Here is a 14,421-nt window from a genome sequence, read left to right on the forward strand (position 1 = left end):
AATTTCTCACAACAGAAGTTGTCTGTTTGGTAGGCTGAGGATAGTGACACCTATTGTTGTTTTCTGGTGCTTCATTGTACCTAACCTTTGTTTCATGTACAAAACTAATGCAAATAATGTGTATAGAATTACCCTCGGGTATATATAAAAATGTAAGTGAATTGTGTGCTGGTTCAGAGTACATAAAAGAAACATGACCAAAATTCGTGTCACATGCCTCGTCATATCAGATTCTTTGAGGACTATGGACAGTGCATGGGCTAAATCTAAGTAAAGTAGAGTCTCGCTTATCTAACATAAACAGGCTGGCAAAACATTGGATAAGCGAAAATGTTGGATAATAAGGAGGGATTAAGGAAAAGCGCTATTAAACATCAAATTACATTACGAGTTTACACATGTTTTACAACAAATCGACAGAAAAAGCAGTTCAATACATGGTAACATCACGTAGTAATTATTGTATTTACGAATTTGGCACCAAAACATCACAATGTATTGAAACAGTTATGGATCCAGGCGGGAGGCAGATTGCATTGGATGATAGAGAATGTTGGATGTGCGAAAATTGGATAAGCGAGACTCTACTGAATGCAGTTTGGCCACCACTGATATTTGAGCATTCTGACAGGCCTGAAACAAGCAGTATCCCCAAGTTGTGATGCTATGGTTTCAGAATAACTTTATCTTCATTCCTCTCCATTTTGTGGTTTTGACTGTTGTGGATTTATTTATTCAAGAAATGGATCAAAATGTTCTATCTAGGAATCTCTAGATCCTCTATGGGATTCTATGGAAGCCTCCAGTGGAAGTTTATCATGCCGGAAGATCTAGAAATTCCTAGGTATAAAAACTGGGGGGGGGGGGGGGGGGTTGTCCCCAACCCTAGTGAATGTGGAGGGCTGACTGTACTACCTCTCAAGCTCATATTGAATCCCTCTTCCCCTTTCTGCTGTTCAGATGGATTAAGCTTCAGTATGCTTGCCTTCATCTCTTACAACCAAAACTTCACAAGAATCCAAATAACTTTGAAACAAAGTTCAGTACATATTTATTGATGCATTTTATTTTATTTTTATTCTATTGACTAGCTTGGAGACTCGGCATTGCCCTGGTTATTTGAAAAAGGCATTTGCTTTTGGGTGTTAGGTATTCTCAGTTTGGTGTGGGTAAACTACAATTCCCTGAATCATTGGTCAATCCATCCCAAACCCTGCCAGCATTCAAAGTTGGCAATTTTGGGGCTGTGTGCAAAGTTTGGTCCAGGTACATCATTGTCTGGTTGTAGTATTCTCTGGATAAGAGTGAATTCCAAGGGTAGTCACCTCCAGACCCCGTCTGTATGCACAGTGGGCCATATTGGTTCTGTGTGCCAAGTTTGGTCCAGATCTGTTGTTGCTTGGGTTTTGTGCTCTCTGGATGAAGGTGAACTGCAACTCCTAGATTCCCAGGGCAATCTTCCTAAAACCCAGGCAGTATTCACAGTTGACCATGTTGAGTCTGCGTCCCAAATTTGGTCCAGATTCGTTGTTGGCCGGATTCAGTACTCTCTGGATAAGGGAGAACTACAATTCCCAGATTTCCAGGGCAATAACCCCAAAATCCTGTCAGTATTAACAACTGGTCATGTTGAGCCTGTGTGTCAAGTTTTTTCCAGATTATCAGTGCTCTTTGGATGCAGGTGAACTACAACTCCCAAAATCAAGGCCATTTCCCACAAACCCTTGCAATATGTTTAGTTGGTCATGGGTTTTTTTAGTGCCAAGCTTGGTCCAGGTCCATAGTCAGTGAGTGGGGGGCTCACTGTTTATCTGGGTGCAGGTGAACTACACCTTCTCAAGTCAAGGTCAGTCCCACCCCCAAACTCCTGCAGTATGTTCAGTTGGGCACAGGGATTCTCTGTGCCAAGTTTGGTCCCGGACCATCATCGGTGGGGTTCAGAGTGATCTTTGATTGCAGATTAACTATAAATCCCAGTACCTACAACTAACAAATGTCAAGGCCAATTCCACCCCAAATCCACCAGTATTAAAATGTGGGCATATTGGGCATGTATAGCAAATTTGGCCCAGATCCATTGTTTGTGTTTACAGTGCTCTATGAGTGTAGGTGAACTATAATTTCCCCCAATCCTCTATAGAACGTTTGGTTGCTGATCAATTCCTATGTGTTTGCTGTGTGCCATAGAAAATGGTTAAGGGAGAGGCAGTGGGTGTGGTCATGAAAATGAGAGCGAAAGGAACCCTGGGAGGTGTCTTTGGTGGAGGAAAACCAGAAAATCTAGGCTGAAATGGTCCCTGTATGAAAGCCTTCACTTGGGGGCGGTGGGCAGGATGCCGTTTGTGGAAGACATTGGCAGGGTTCCTGGAGATGTTCGTGGTAACCTGCAATGTCATTTTTGGGAGTGCCATGGGTGTCTCCTGCTCAATGGGAACTATAGCCTCTTTGTGGAGGCTGGACTCTGTAAGCAGACACTCCTGCCACATAGACACATTTTTACTTTTATTATTGTATAGATAGATTATTATCAGAAATGGAATGGATAACATCTTTACTCCATTGTAAATCAAGCCAAGGGTGGAGGAAACCATGAGTTTTTGTGACTCAAGTCAGGATTTAAACCTGAGTCTCCCTGCCCTAAGTTTAATAGTTATGCCACATTGGATGTCTTTATCAGGTGGAGGAAATGTGTAAGGCAAGTGTATCTACATTTTATGATATTGCAATATATGTGTGTGTGTGTGTTTTATCAACCTTCCTATCTCCCGCTCCCCCACAAAAAAGGATGGCAATAATCAAAACTGCATGTTTGTATGGTCTAGAGCATGGTTCCACAAACAAAGGCCCGGGGGCCGGATATGGCCCTCCAAGGTCATTTACCCAGCCCTTGCTCAGGGTCAATCTGAAATGACTTGAAAGCACACAACAACAATCCTATCTCATCAGCCAAAAGCAGGACCACACTTCCCATTGAAATACTAATAAGTTTATATTTGGTAAAATTGTTCATCATTTTAATGTATTGTTTTAAAGTGATTTTTGCAGTACAAATAAAATATGTGCAGTGTGCATAGGAATTCGTTCGTTTTTTTTTCCAATTATAATCTGGCCCTCCAACAGTTTGAGGGACTGTGACCTGGCCCTCTGTTTGAAAAGCTGGTCTAAGCTTTCCACATTTCTCCCCATTTTAATTATTGAATGAATTGTAACACCTTGCTCTTATCTTATTTGATGCCTTCACATTGCACACCCTTTAAGAAAACTTTAACATAATTATGGAAGAACAACGAAATGGAAACTGAACCATAGATCTGCTGCTGAGTTACAGCGCATAGCACCATGACTTTTTTTTTTGCCTTGAGGAGATGATTCAACTCAGGTTGGGATTTGACTAAAGGGTTTTCGTGTTTCAGCATTAGGTCCCCGGAAGGAGCATTTGTTGACACGCAGGGCTGAGACCTGATGTTTGCTTGGCACATTGCATGCAAAGAAATAGCCGTTTGGGGAGACGGAGGCAGAAAGAGAAAGAAAGTGTGCCCTGAGGTGAAGTCTTAAGGCACCCAATGGGCATGGATGTCTTTTTCTGTACAAGGATCAGATGTGAACTGGCATACATTCTGCCTCTTAGGAGCCCATGTGTTACAGTATTTGCTTCCACTTATCCTCTACCTCTGCTGTTGAAAAACAAAGCTAATATTAGCACACAAATGCCTTTCCAGCATTTCCTCTCCTTTAGGAGATTGACTCAATTTTCCTTCTGAACATCTTACCACAAAGAAGAATGTCTTGAGGTGCATCTACATTGTAGAATTACTGTAGATTGACACCACTTTAGCTGACATAGCTCAATAATTATAGTTTTACGAGGCCTTAAGCCTTCTCTGTCAAATTGGACTGGTGCCTCACCAAACTACAACCCCCTGATTCCATAGCATTTAAATCATAGCAGTTAAAATGGGGCCAAATTGATTCTTTGTGTGATTCTTCTAACTAGAAGCCAGTGTTTTAACTGACAGCTGGTAATATGTGAAAGAGGGATGCAATCTTAACTGACTGAACTGTCTTTCTCCTCCTTTTCTGTTTGCTTTTGTTTGTTTTCATCTCAGCTTCCTGCTTAATGTATTCTTGGACCTATTTATTGGTCATTTTGGCAGTTCATGATATCTGTACACTTTTCCTTTAGGGCCTCATTGCAAATGAGCTGCGTTTATTTCTGCCAACTTTCTTTATTATCCTGCTTTCACAAGCACCTCCCCTGCTGCTCTATCTCATTTTTAATAGGGACTTACTGTATAAGCCTCACCTCACATTTGCCATCTCACTGCATTCTTTGTGAGGCTTATAGAGTAAGCCAATGGTTCTCAATATAGGGTCCGGAGACCCCTGGGGGCCTGGGATGTTGTTATAGAGCAGGGGTCCTCAAACTTTTTAAACAGAGGGCCAGGTCACAGTCTTTCAAACTGTTGGAGGGCCGGATTATAATTTGAAAAAAAAACATGAATGAATTCCTATGCACACTGCACATATCTTATTTGTAGTGCAAAAAGGCTTTAAACAATACAATAATTAAAATGAAGAACAATTTTAGCAAATATAAAATTATTAATATTTCAATGGGAAGTGTGGACCTGCTTTTGGCTGATGAGATAGGATTGTTGTTGTGTGCTTTCAAGCCATTTCAGACTTAGGTTGACCCTGTGTGAGGGCTGGGTAAATGACCTTGCAGGGCCACATCCGGCCCCCGGGCCTTAGTTTGAGGACCCCTGTTATAGAGGATCCATGAAGGATTGAAGAGATGTTATGATTTTTTTGCAATTAAATCTGAATAAATAAATAAGTGAATAAGAGCAAGAAATCCAAAAAAGGAAATGGAACAAAATATTAATTTTCTGTACTTCTTTTGGAAAAAATTTAAACCTCTTGTCTCAATTAAAAACAAGAGTTGGCAATAGACTATGAGAATAACTGGGTGGGAAATGTACATTTTTACTATTAGTACCAGTAGGACTAGTGGGCATTCTGAGTCCCTCTGCGAAGGTCAACAAGGATGGGACATAAATGTTTAAAATAAATAAACAAATAAATAAATAAACAATAGTGTCATTGCTATTGTAAGAGTTATTGCTGTTACTGTTAACATTATTATTGTCTATTAGCATTAATAGACAATGCTATCACTACTATTTATTATGATTAGTGTTGATTCTATTGTTTTAAAAAAATCATTTGGAATCATTATAATCACAGTATTATATTATAATAGGAATGTGTGTGTGCTTAACTGATGAACCTATATCCCCTTCTCTATAAATTTGAAGGACCTTAATGAGAAAATTGAAATAGTTATGTGATGTAGTCTAGTGCCTTAAATCTTAAGTTAGGCCTTGGGGGTCCGTGGCCACAAAAGGTATTTCGAAGGAAGTCCATAGTGATGAAAACGACAGAACCACTGGAATAAGGCTCCTGTCCTTCGCAGAGGATCGCTCTCAGAAGGTGTTGCTGGGAGACACTTCTCAGCTCCGACAACACCTTCTAGGGCTCAGTACTGTCCCACATGTTTTTAACATCTACATGAAGCTGCTGGGAGAGATCATCCGGAGTTTTGGTGTTCAATGTCATCTGTATGCAGAGAATGAACAACTCTTTTACTCCTTTCCACCTGCTGCTAAGGAGGCTGTTCCTGTCCTGAACTGGTGCTTGGCAGCTGTGACAGTTTGGATGAGGGTGAACAAATTGAAATTGAATTCAGACAAGACAGAAGTCCTCCTGGCCAGTCAAAAGCCCAAACTAGGTATACGGTTACAGCCTGTGGTGGACAGGGTTGCACTGCCCCTGAAGACAGAGGTTTGCAGCTTGGGAGTGCTCTTGGATTCATCACCGAGCCTGGAACTTTTGCACAATTAAAACTTGTGTGCTAGTTGTGCCCATACCTTGGGAACTCAGACTTGGTCATGGTTGTACACACTCTTGCTACATCACGAATAGATTACTGCAATGCGCTCTATGTGGGGTTGCCTTTGAAGACTGTTTGGAAGTTTCAAGTAGTCCAACAGGCAGCAAGCAGATTTCTTACCAGAGCGGTGTATAGGGATCATACAACTCCCCTGTAACATCAGCTCCACTGGCTACCAGTCTGCTACTGAGCAAAATTCGAAGTGTTGTCTTTAGCCTATAATGCCTTAAACAGTTCCAGCTCAATTTACTTTTCTAAACGTATCTCCCTCTATGAGTCAGCTAGGAGGTTAAGATCTTTTGGGGAGGCCCTGCTCTTGGTCTCTCTTGCCCTGGGGATGAGAGATAGGGCCTTCTCTGTGGTGGCCCCTCAGTTATGGCACTCCCTCCCTAGTGAAATTGGATCAGGCCCCTCCCTCCTGACCTTCAGGAAAAAGCTAAACATGTGGATGTGGAACCAAGTGTTCAGTTAGTAATCTACCAGTGCAATAAGAGAATTAGTGAAATGACAATCTGGAACAGTTGTATACTATGAGATTGGATTATGTGATTTTAAAGTGCTATTAATGTTTTACATGTTTTTAATTATTGTTTTAATGTATATGTTTATTTTAATAATGTGTATTTTTATGGCATCAAATTGCTGCCTAATATATGTGAGCCACTACAGGGTGAGAAGGGTGGGTTATAAATGTAGTAAATAAATAAATAAATAAATAAGGTCTTATTTAAAATACCACAGGCAACAGCAAAGGCAATGGCAAGCCTATAGAAATGGGTAGATGGTGTTCTCTGCATTCAGATGAACAGTACTTGTGAAATTGAATCTGCATTGAGTCAGATCATGAGCATGCGGGTAAGACTATATAATATTTTTAATATGCATCTTCTGGATCTGTTTACCCAAAGTTAAAAATATTGGAAATGACAGTGTTTTGAGTATTGGATTCATATTATGAATACAACTACAATACGATCAGCAGTGATGGTAAATTGTTTTTCAAGAAAATCTTTTATTGTTTTTGTCCCATTAAAAATTTGCAGATAGTAACACTATAGATTTTTGAGAACACTATTCTGAAAGAGCTGAACAATGTGTGCTGGTGGGAAATGAAGACATGGATCTTTATGAGATATAAATATTAGTTTAGGAGGATACAAAGAATTTTACTGCCGACAGACATGTAGGTATATATTTTTCATCAGCATCGCCTCTGCGGTTCATGATCCAGTGCACAGCATTTCAATCTCCCACCATGGGAATGATTCAGGTAAAAATGGAGAAGAGAAATCAATAAGGCATGAGGCATTTCAAGTTTTAATTATTGTAATGTGTCGGTATCAGTCAGTGACCCCAGAGCCCTAAGTTGGCTGATTTGTTCACTGACTTATTGTGCAATTTTGTAGGGCAGACTATAATTTCGCTTGGAACAGAAAACTCTGTGTTTACAGTTCTGTGGCCCACTCTCGATCCATTAGGGCATTCAGAAGCAATCAATACTTTGTGCTTGTTACTAACAGCTGAATGAAGTTGTCAAGCAGTTAAATTACAAAGGATACAGACAAAAGAATATGGGATCACAGGGTGGGAAAGGAGGTCTTGCCATTCAGAGGCACAGTTTGCTGTCCCTAAATGATATGTGCTGAGCGATATTTGGTTTTTCATAGCAAGCAACAGCAGAATTTATTCTACAGTTTTCCTGGTAACCTGTTACCTTGTTCAGTTGTACTTTTTGGGTAAAATCCTATTCTCCAAGTTTTTAATCTTAATCTGAATCTATATCAAAACACTAGTAAAAGATGACGGAGCAGAAAGATGCATTGCCTTAAGAGGAATGGAAGTCTTCATACAGTTAATTCTGTTTAGCAGGAAGGAATAATGGGATTGTTTCCCTCTTTTCTGTAAGCTTGGTCTTTATAATGCACAAAATAAAATTGCATGTGATTTTCTAATGTAATAAAGAAATTATCTGTGCAGAAAATTGCAATTTTCATACAGAAAGAATTCCAGAGTTACTGCTTGAAAAACTGTACAGAAAGCAGGATAATTCTATTCAGGCAAGAATATGCATGTGGCTTTTTGGGGCAGATTTTTTTTTAGCAAAGAAAATTTTCTGTATGCAACATACACACAAATAATGTGTATGTTGAATATATTTACATGATTTAAATGGGTACAAACGCACTCCAATTAGTGTGTAAATGAGTATGTATTTCATGGACTCATACCTGGTGTTTTCAAGACATCAGAAAGCCTTCAAGCCATGAATTCACAGCCAAGGCTGATGAATGTAAATAGAATGAAAACATCTGGGTCCCTGCACGGGAAGGAGCCTGATAACATGAACTGGCTCAGACTGGAAGACCTGGAGGCTGGACAGAAGAACTCTCAGGAGTTGAGTGGGTGGGATTTGCGGGGTATTGAACTGAGAAGTTGCCCATGTTTTCTTCATTTGTAACTTTGCTGTATATTAGTAACCTTGCATTAAATAAATTTCCAAGATCTCCTTGTGAGTGAATTTAACTGCTACCAATGTTCTGCAAGTTACAATTCAATCTCTGCTTTTCCTGACCTTGGTTGGTGAGAGTCAACCAATTGACAGTAATGTCAGAGAAGGGAAACCATGATGAAGATGAGGGGCAAGCCACCTATTCTTTGAGTGGCCGAAGTTCCGATGGGGACTGAAGAACAGAGAAATTGTTGGACATGCAATATGGGCTGAGCTCTGCCTTTTATCCAATGACAGACAGGGCTACAGAATGGATCTGGAAAATGCTCAGTCTGTTTCTGTGCTGTTACTTGAACTACGATAATTGGGTAGACTTTCTCCCTTTTGCAGCAGCAACTTATAATAATATTGTGCATTCTAGCACTGGCATCACTTTCGAGCTGTACATGGCCAGGATTTTGTTCCATTTTCAGAACTGCTGCAGTGCCATTCAATGGTGATACACCCTCTGAGTGGAGTGCTGAAATAACTGAGAATTGGCCTATAGTTCAGAAATCTCTAAACAAGGCCTAAGTGGATTACAAACAGTTCACTGACTGGAAATACATACTTCAGTGGGACTTCAAAGTAGAGGAAGGAATGTATCTGTCAATTAAATATTTAAAAACTGTCCAACCTTCAAAAAGAGTGGCTACAAAATGTATAGATCCTTATCCTATTGTCAAAGTTATCAACTTCAGTTACCACACGATCTAAAATGTTTATGACCCATGTTTCATTGAAACCTGCTGAAACCTAACTTTGATCAGTCTACTGCTACTAAGGTTCTACCACCATCACAATGAAAAGAAGCATCCACCTGAAAAATCCATGGGAAAAATGCATTCAATTTGGAATGAAAAATATAATTAGCTCTCCAAATTCACTGGAATTAGGGGTGCGGGACCTCCATAAATGTAGAAAACCACAAATAAAATGCAAAGGGGTTTTTTTTAGTCTGAACAAACACCTCTTTAGGAATTCCTAGGTTCTTCTACATGATGCTATATTCAACTTTTGCTGGAGGATCTAGAGATTCCTAGAGAGCTGTTCTCTATAGGAATGTCTAGGTCTTCCAGTGTGTGATTCTGAAAACAACCTTCAACAGTAATTGGTTATAGAGTTGCACTGGAGTACCTAGAGATAACATTGTAATCAAATCCATTAATAGTCAATCTGAAAAAGCCAATCTGGTGGGCTGAATATATGTAGAAATTCTCATCTGAAGAGGACAGACTTACAATTGAATGTAAAGATATGATAGAATGAGAATATAGGCATGAGTTTTGAAAAAGCTTAATAAGGTTGAGTTTGGCAACATGTGTCAGAGACACACTACTTATTTCTTATACAGTGACATTTGAGTAAGCATCTTATTTCTTACTTAAACACATCTGAGTACCAGTTGTTCTATTCTTTGATTTCACTCTGACATTGTCTTTGTATGTTTATTCATGAGATCAACCTCTTTTTGCTTTTTAATAAAGCTTTTCCCCCGTTCATAGGGACACAAGTCAGGTCTCCCAGACCATATGGGCTGTTTTGGCTCCTTGGATATGCATGGGTTCTCTGATAGATCTATGTTTATGTTTCCTTGCCAGTTTCTTAATCATCACCTCATTTTCCTTGGGGTTTTAACCATCATGTTTGTGCAGTATTTTAAAAAGGAAAGCATTTGTATATATATATAAAGGATATGCCAGAGCTGCAACTGGGGGAAAAGATTTTCCCTCTCTGGATATTCCATCTTTTACTTTAGTTTTCAGAATATATATATATATATATATATATATATATATATATATATATATAATAGATAGATAGATAGATAGATAGATAGATATAGATAGATATCCAGGTATGCATAAATGATATTTTCACGGGGTTTCTTATAAGAAATTCAATCTCTGAACCGGAGCTGCTAAGAACTGATCTGGGACTTGTTTGTATGTGCTGCATTATTTATTCATTAAAGAATGTTTCACTGACGAAATACCAAAGGTTGAGGGTACATCAATGCTGTACAACAATATTTGATCCCAGTTTAACTTCCATGGCTCAGTGCTATGGAATGATGGGAGTTGTAGCTCTATCAGGTCTTTAGCCTTCTCTGGCAAGTCATGCTGGAGCCTCACCAAAGTGCAACTCCTAGGATTACAATAGCATTGGGCCACAGCAATTAAAGTACAGATGCATCCTAAATATCTGGAGGATGCTGGGCCTTTAGGTCTAGAAATTAAATGTAGTCCAGATCATGTTCAACTATACTGGAATATAGTTAGTCATCCACATTCACTGATATTAGGGGCACAACTCACTCACAAAAGTAGGGAAAAAACAATTTTTTTTTATTCAAGAGATTTAAAGAAATCTCTAAATTCTCTAGTGTGAATCTGTAGGCCTTTCTTCATAGGCACATAATGTGACACCTAACCAACAAGAAAAATATCAGTTCCAAGCTGCATTGAGGCCACACAAGGATATCCTGAGCCACCTCAGTCACAAGACACTGGCCCAATAGCCCAGCCATGCCAGTCATTTTAGCAGGGCTGAGAATGGGGCAAGATTCCAAACCTGCAGTTCTCTAATTCCCCTGAAAACAACAACAACAACAACAACAACAACAACAACAACAAAATCTCCTGATACCTTCTCTTCCCTTCTGCTGATTTGTCAGCATCAAGTGAGCAAAGCACCTTTGGGTGGGGGGAAGAACTGTATTAGATACACTAGGCTGATATGATACCCACACTGCATTATTTGGCAATGTGGATGCAGCCAGAGATCAACTTATGCCAGAAGCTGAGCATAGAGTTGTGCTGGAGAACATAGATTTCTAGAAAAGTGTTCTTTCTTTGAATCTCTAGGTCCTTCAGTGTGATGCCAGCCAAGCTCCAGCATAAGTCATGCATTAATCTCTAGAGATCCCTAGAAGATGTATTCATTGTACCCACATTCTCTAAGGCTGACAGAGTGTGATGTAACCCAGTGGCTGAGTGGAGACTCTAATCCTGATCTCCAGAGCTGTAAGCTGTTGCTCAAACCACTGCATCATACTGATTTGCTCACATACACACATGTTTATATATATGGGAAATACTTCTGCAAATTGGTGCTTAAATACAAACAACCAAAAGCAAAAAGAAAGTACTGCTGTTCAGCCTATAGTCAAAAAGTGTGCAGATTGGAAAATAACAGTGGAAGAAAAGTTAATTGTTCCTGCTAATAAACATTCCAAGACAATTTCTCATGTCCTTTCACATCAGTGTTGCTTTCCCTCCATCTGTCATTCAAAAGGCAAAATGAAACTCATTTCTATATGTGTTGGGTTATTTATGAGTTCTCATTTGCCATTGTTACATGGAAATGTTTTTAATGTGAACTGAATTTTTTACTGGTAGGAAAGAGGGACTAAGGAGACAGACTGCATTCACAGTCCATTGTGGAACCAGGAGGCCAAAGCAAAGAACCCTTTGATCCAATTTTTTTTCATTTCCCATCACAATGCATTCTGGGATGCCGACCCTTTGAGCCCTGCTACGGAAGTTACTTAAATCTCCTTTCTCTTTTCAATGAATCTCATCGTCATCTGAGAGTTGTCACTGATTTTTGCCATAAATGAGTTCAAAAGTAATTGATTATATGACTCACTAATGTAGATGAAAGGGAGAAGAGGTTCAAAAACCAGAATGTGCTTTCTCAAGGAGTCAGCCCCTTTCCTGGGGCTAGGGAAGACAATAAAGCAGGCTCATACTCTAGAAGATAAAAGTGCGCCAAATATCACCTGCTAATTTATAGCATAGTAGAAGCTAATTCATGCCAGCTCTTGTTACAATATAATTTTCCCTTACTCATCCTTATTACTTATTTATCATGTAGTCCTGAAGCATTGGTTGGACTGAACTTTCTTTTGGGTAAGCAATCTCAGAAATCAACCAGATGGACACATATTTGCAGGAATGTTATGAATGGTTTTAAAGTCAGCTTTGCTTGTCTCGTCCAGCTCCAACATAATAATGAAAATGCAGATATTACAGAGAGGACCCTTCCAGTGGAGTGTTTTGATATTGTATCCTTATCTTCCTTGAATTCTTTTTGTGTCTCTCTGCTGTCAGTTTGATTTGGTTCTGCTTAAAAACTTCCCAAATTACAATTGCTATGGGGAAATCTTTGAAAACTACAGGTTTCAAAGTCTAGTGGCTTATTGTGCACAAAATTCACACTTTTAGTTGTTTTGCACAGAAAAATAGCTTTCTCCACACAGGAAGCAGTGTTTTCTATGCACTTGTCCTACATAGAAAAGCCATTCCCTATACAGAAAGTGTTATTTACTATTAGATATTTTTCAATTATCTAGATAATGTTTTGCACAGAATAAAATCCCAATTACAATAATTTATATACATTAAACACCATATGAAGAAAATTCTGTTTCTGCACAGATAACACTTTGTTTCTGCTTAAAACAACCATTTAGACATATTGCACAAAATAAATCTTAAACTGCAAAGAATCTAATTCTTCCACTAATGAGAGCAGCCCCTGAGAAGGCTATATCCTGCTTATTGATTTGCATAGGAATTGGGGGGAAGAGAAAATAATACACTGCCAGCCTATAAACTGAAATTCCCATAATGAATCCATTAAAACGGAATGAATAAACTGACTGAAGTTTTGTGCAATGAAGATAACTAAATCAAGAAAGCAGGGAGGTGTATGTTCTAGTGCACAACTCTGATCAAATTAATTTTCCTGTAACTGCATAAGACCAAAGCAAACATTCATCTTCATTTCTGAACATGCCAGATAGAAGGTGCTCTGTCTGAAAATTGCATATTGTGACCCAGAAACCTTAATTCCTGACTCATCTATGTGGAAAGATTTGATTGCACTTAGCTCAAGGAAATGTGTTTCAAACATGCTCTATGCCCTTCTCATATAAATATGGATACATATATTATACAGGACTTCAGAACAGTCCGGTTCCTGCATGTGTTCATAGTCCTCATGAATCCTAGCCAAAGAGCATACATCTTCTTTGACTCCACTTAACTGCTTCCACCAATTGCTAAACCTCTGTTTTTTCCCCAGTGACTTACATAAGAATCTAGTAGAGTTCAGAATGATCCCACCCATAATTACTATAGTTTTGTTGTCATTAAGATAATTGTTCTAATGACCAATTTAAGGAAGATCTAGTAGAAATCATAACTGTTCCCGCCAATAAGGACTAAACCTGTTCATTGTGTGGGCAGTGGCAACCAACCTCTCCCTGCCAGGAACCCACAAGGAAAGACAGATACAATGGTTTGGGATAACCAAAGGACACAACTTGTTTATTTGTTACAATGAGAAAAAGGGTTGGCAGCTATGCATGGATCCTGGATCAAGAATTAGACAGCCTGATGCTGACCGATGCCAGCCACCACAACCTCCCTTCATGGTAAGTTGGGTAGGGCATTTATCAGGATATTTCTTCTAATGGTTAACTTATTCTCAACCCAGTGAGAGTAATGACCACTCCCACCAATAACTGCTAAAACTCATATCCCTCATAATACTTCTCTTAATGACCAAGTTAAGCTAGATCTAGTATGATTATTGTTCCTACCAGAAATTGCTGAACCTTAGTTACTGTCAGAATTTTCATTTTAATGGCAAACTTTAGCTAGATCTAGTAAGGATTACAGTATAACTTATTCAACCAATAATTGCTGAATCTCAGTTGTCATAACAATGTTTCTCCTAATGATTAATTTAAACTATGTCTTTTTTCTTGGGCAGCAGAGATAATACAAACTCGAGGTTTGCGAAATGGCTGAAATCTTTTTAGTAATTAATTTTGGAGATTTGGATGCCACTGCTTTGATTAGTAAAGTTTTGAAGGGGTCCTGTTTTCATTCATAATCCAAATCTCTGAGGCTTCATAATTGCTTCGTTAAGATTTGTTCCATTAGAAGCAATGGGAAAAATTGCAAGA

At 39.0% G+C, this 14,421-nt stretch overlaps 1 protein-coding gene across 9 annotated transcripts in view; it reads left to right on the forward strand.

The window, feature by feature from the left end:
* The window catches only part of LOC137095529 (RNA binding protein fox-1 homolog 1), a 1,101,487-nt gene that overhangs the window by 288,123 nt on the left and 798,943 nt on the right, over positions 1-14,421 (forward strand). The gene's annotated exons all lie outside the window — the stretch shown is intronic.

The sequence above is a fragment of the Anolis sagrei genome, chromosome Y (genome assembly GCF_037176765.1).
Source record: "Anolis sagrei isolate rAnoSag1 chromosome Y, rAnoSag1.mat, whole genome shotgun sequence".
In the NCBI taxonomy this organism is placed as follows: domain Eukaryota; kingdom Metazoa; phylum Chordata; class Lepidosauria; order Squamata; family Dactyloidae; genus Anolis; species Anolis sagrei.